This window comes from Myxine glutinosa, chromosome 1, assembly GCF_964187855.1.
Source record: "Myxine glutinosa chromosome 1, kmMyxGlut1.1, whole genome shotgun sequence".
NCBI lineage: Eukaryota > Metazoa > Chordata > Myxini > Myxiniformes > Myxinidae > Myxine > Myxine glutinosa.
In genome coordinates, this window is record NC_136261.1 from 300,498,422 (window position 1) to 300,503,804 (window position 5,383).

The following is a 5,383-nucleotide window of genomic DNA, read 5'->3' on the forward strand; positions in this document are numbered from 1 at the left end:
TGAACTGGCTTCGCTGTCCGTCGGCATTTCAAATTTCAGATTTCGATGACACCTGGAAGATGCCGAACGTTGATGTGAGCCACTGTCAGTCATTGGATAGAGGGAGCTTTAAATGGAAAATAATGCATACAATTTATTTTGCAGAGTGGTAATGGTCAAGTTTGCGTGTCTTCTGATTCATTCCAATTCAAATTTGTTAATTCGCTGACAAAATGTGAGAATGTATAATATTGGAGGATGTTGGTATCGATCCCATTCCCTCTCGCATGCTAAGTGAGCACTCTACCATTTGAGCTTACCTCCCGTTACCACTTAGTGATTTTCGAAAAAGGCAAGCGTTATTATTATTACGAATGATTTTAATTTATCTTGCATTGTCTCAGCTTTGATGATTATTTCACAGTTTACAGTGATATAAATTGCAATTTTCAAATGCTATATATCGATTCAGCTTTTTTTTGTTTTATGAATGCGTTTACCGTTTTTTCAACGTAAATATTCATTGGCAGACACTTTCTGACGGTTCTGTGATGTCTCCCAGTGAACTGGCTTCGCTGTCCGTCGGCATTTCAAATTTCAGATTTCGATGACACCTGGAAGATGCCGAACGTTGATGTGAGCCACTGTCAGTCATTGGATAGAGGGAGCTTTAAATGGAAAATAATGCATACAATTTATTTTGCAGAGTGGTAATGGTCAAGTTTGCGTGTCTTCTGATTCATTCCAATTCATAATTGTTAATTCGCTGACAAAATGTGACAATGTAGAATATTGGAAGATGTGGGTATCGATCCCACTACCTCGCGCATGCTAAGCGAGCACTCTACCATTTGAGCTAATCCCCCGTTAACTCTTTGCGATTTTATATAAAGGCAAGTTTTGTTATTATTATGAATGATTTTAATTTATCTTGCATTGTCTCAGCTTTGATGATTATTTTTACAGTTTACAGTGATACAAATTGCAATTTTCAAATGCTATATATATATCGATTCAGCTTTTTTTGTTTTATAAATGCGTTTTCGGTTTTTTAAAACGTAAATATTCATTGGCAGACGCTTTCTGATGGTTCTGTGATGTCTCCCAGTGTTCCGGCTGTGCTGTCCATCGGCATTTCAAATTTCAGATTTATATGACACCTGGAAGATACCGAACGTTGATATCACCCAGTCACTCAGTCAATGGTGAGAATGAGCTTGATATGGAAAATAATGCATTCAATTTGTTTCGTGGAGAGGCAATGGTCAAGATTGCGTGTCTTCTGATTCCTGCCGATTAAAATTTGTTTATTCGCTGACAAAATGTGAGAATGTAAAATTTTGGTAGGATGTGGGTATCAATCCCACTGCATCTCACATGCAAAGCGAGCACTCTATCATTTGAGCTAATCCCCTGATACCTCAAGATGATTTCATATAAAGGCAAGCTTTATTATTATTATGAATGATTTTAATTTATCTTGCATGATTTCAGCTTTGATTATTATTTCACAGTCTGCAGTGATATAAATAGTAATTTTCAAATGTTTTGTATCTATTCAGCTTTTTTTATTGCATGAATGTGTTATGATTTGTTTTTACGTAAATTCTCATCGGCAGACGCTTTCTGATGGTTCTGTGATGTTTCCCATTGTTCTGGCTTCGCTGTCCGTCGGCATTCCAAATTTCAGATTTCTTTGACACATGAAAGACACCGAACGTTGATATCAGCCAGTCAATCAGTCAATGGTTAGAATGAGCTTTGCATGGAAAATAATGCATACAATTTATTTCGCAGAGTGGTAATGGTCAAGTTTGCTTGTCTTCTGATTGATTCCAATTCAAAATTGTTAATTCGCTGACAAAATGTGAGAATGTAGAACATTGGAGGATGTGGGTATCGATCCCACTACCTCTCGCATGCTAAGCGAGCACTCTACCATTTGAGCTAATCCCCCGTTATCTTTCGGTGATTTCATAGAAAGGCAAGCATTATTATTATTAAGAATGATTTTGATTAATCTTGTATATCTCAGCTTTGATTATTATTTCACAGATTACAGTGATATAAATTGCAATTTTCAAATGCTTTGTATCGATTCAGCTTTTTTTTGTTTTATAAATGCGTTTGCGGTTTTTTAAACGTAAATATTCATTGGCAGACACTTTCTGACGGTTCTGTGATGTCTCCCAGTGAACCGGCTTCGCTGTCCGTCGGCATTTCAAATTTCAGATTTCGATGACACCTGGAAGATGCCGAACGTTGATGTGAGCCACTGTCAGTCATTGGATAGAGGGAGCTTTAAATGGAAAATAATGCATACAATTTATTTTGCAGAGTGGTAATGGTCAAGTTTGCACGTCTTCTGATTCATTTCAATTCAAAATTGTTAATTCGCTGACAAAATGTGGCAATGTGTAATATTGGAGGATGTGGGTATCGATCCCAATACCTCTCGCTTGCCTTAAGCAAGCACTCTACCATTTGAGCTAATCCCCTGTTACCTCTTTGCGATTTTATATAAAGGCAAGTTTTGTTATTATTATGAATGCTTTTAATGTATCTTGCATTGTCTCAGCTTTGATGATTATTTCACAGTTTACAGTGATATAAATTGCAATTTTCAAATGCTATATATATATCGATTCAGCTTTTTTTGTTTTATGAATGCGTTTTCGGGTTTTTTTAACGTAAATATTCATTGGCAGACGCTTTCTGACGGTTCTGTGATGTCTCCCAGTGTACCGGCTTTGCTGTCCATCGGCATTCCAAATTTCAGATTTATATGACACCTGGAAGATACCGAACGTTGATATCACCCAGTCACTCAGTCAATGGATAGAGGGAGCTTTATATGGAAAATAATGCATACAATTTGTTTCGTGGAGAGGTAATGGTCAAGTTTGCGTGTCTTCTGATTCATTCCAATTCAAAATTGTTAATTCGCTGACAAAATGTGGCAATGTAGAATTTTGGAGGATGTGGGTATTGATCCCACTGCCTCTCACATGCAAAGCGAGTGCTTTACCATTTGAGCTAAACCCTGGATACCTCTAGATGATTTCATATAAAGGCAAGCTTTATTATTATTATGAATGATTTTAATTTATCTTGCATGATTTCAGCTTTGATTATTATTTCACAGTCTGCAGTGATATAAATTGTAATTTTCAAATGCTTTGTATCTATTCAGCTTTTTTTATTGGATGAATGTGTTTACGATTTGTTTTTACGTAAATTCTCATCAGCAGACGCTTTCTGATGGTTCTGTGATGTTTTGCATTGTTCTGGCTTCGCTGTCCATCGGCATTCCAAATTTCAGATTTCTTTGACACATGAAAGACACCGAACGTTGATATCACCCAGTCAATCAGTCAATGGTTAGAGCGAGCTTTGCATGGAAAAGAATGCATACAATTTATTTCGTGGAGTGGTCATGGTCAAGTTACCACTCTGGTCTTCTGATTGATTCCAATTCAAAATTGTTAATTCGCTGACAAAATGTGAGAATGTAAAACATTGGAGGATGTGGGTATCAATCCCACGACCTCTTGCATGCTAAGTGAGCACTCGACCATTTGAGCTTATCTCCCGTTACCAATTAGCGATTTTCGAAAAAGGCAAGCTTTATTATTATTACGAATGATTTTAATTTATCTTGCATTGTCTCAGCTTTGATGATTATTTCACAGTTTACAGTGATATAAATTGCAATTTTCAAATGCTATATATATATCGATTCAGCTTTTTTTGTTTTATGAATGCGTTTTCGGTTTTTTTTTGACGTAAATATTCATTCGCAGACGCTTTCTGACGGTTCTGTGATGTCTCACATTGTACCGGCTTTGCTGTCCATCGGCATTCCAAACTTCAGATTTATATGACAGCTGGAAGATAGCGAACGTTGATATCAGCCAGTCAGTCAGTCAATGGGTGAGAAAGAGCTTAATATGGAAAATAATGCATGCAATCTGTTTCGTGGAGCGGCAATGGTCAAGTTTGCGTGTCTTCTGATTCCTTCCGATTCAAATTTGTTCATTCGATGACAAAATGTGAGAATGTAGAATATTCGAGGATGTCGGTATCGACCCCCCTACATCTTGCATACATAACTGAGCACTCTACCATTTGAGCTAATCCCCCATTACCTTTCGGTGGTTTTCTATAAAAGCAAGCTTTATTATTATTATGAATGATTTTAATTTATCTTGCATTGTCTCAGCTTTGATGATTATCTCACAGTTTACAGTGATATAAATTGCAATTTTCAAATGCTATATATCGATTCAGCTTTTTTTTGTTTTATGAATGCGTTTATGGTTTTTTTAACGTAAATATTCATTGGCAGACGCTTTCTGATGGTTATGTGATGTCTCCCAGTGTACCGGCTTCGCAGTCTGTCGGCATTTCAAATTTCAGATTTCGATGACACCTGGAAGATGCCGAACGTTGATGTGAGCCAGTCTGTCAGTCAATGGATAGAGGGATCTTTATATGAAAAATAATGCATACAATTTATTTCGCAGAGTGGTAATGGTCAAGTTTGCATGTCTTCTGATTGATTCCAATTCAAAATTGTTAATTCGCTGACAAAATGTGGGAATGTAAAGTACTGGTGGATGTGGGTATTGATCCCACTACCTCACGTGTGCCAAGCGAGCATTCTACCATTTGAGATAACCCCAGGTTATGTTTTGGTGATTTTCTATAAAGGCAAGCTTTATTATTATTATGAATGATTTTAATTTAACTTGCATTGTCTCAGCTTTGATGATTATTTCACAGTTTACAGTGATATAAATTGCAATTTTCAAATGCTATATATCGATTCAGCTTTTTTTTGTTTTATGAATGCGTTTACGGTTTTTTTAAACGTAAATATTCATTGGCAGACGCTTTCTGACGGTTCTGTCATGTCTCCCAGTGTACCGGCTTCGCTGTCTGTTGGCATTTCAAATTTCAGATTTCGATGACACCTGGAAGATGCCGAACGTTGATGTGAGCCACTCTGTCAGTCAATGGATAGAGGGAGCTTTAAATGGAAAATAATGCATACAATTTATTTTGCAGAGTGGTCATGGTCAAGTTTGCCTGTCTTCTGATTCCTGCCGATTCAAATTTGTTAATTCGCTGACAAAATGTAAAAATGTAGAATTTTGGAGGATGTGGGTATCGATCCCACTCCCTCTTGCATACTAAGTGAGCACTCTACCATTTGAGTTAATCCCCTGTTACCTTTTGGTGATTCTGTATAAAGGCAAGCTGTATTATTTTTATGAATGATTTTAATTTATCTTGCATTGTCTCAGCTTTGATGATTATCTCACAGTTTACAGTGATATAAATTGCAATTTTCAAATGCTATATATCGATTCAGCTTTTTTTTGTTTTATGAATGCGTTTA

The 5,383-nt window shown here is 36.6% G+C and overlaps 1 non-coding gene across 1 annotated transcript; it reads right to left on the reverse strand.

Annotated features, from left to right (window-relative positions):
* Positions 1 to 1,863: 1,863 nt before the first annotated feature.
* Positions 1,864 to 1,936, reverse strand: TRNAA-AGC (transfer RNA alanine (anticodon AGC)). The gene has a single exon. It is a non-coding gene; the product is annotated as a tRNA-Ala (tRNA).
* Positions 1,937 to 5,383: the final 3,447 nt, after the last annotated feature.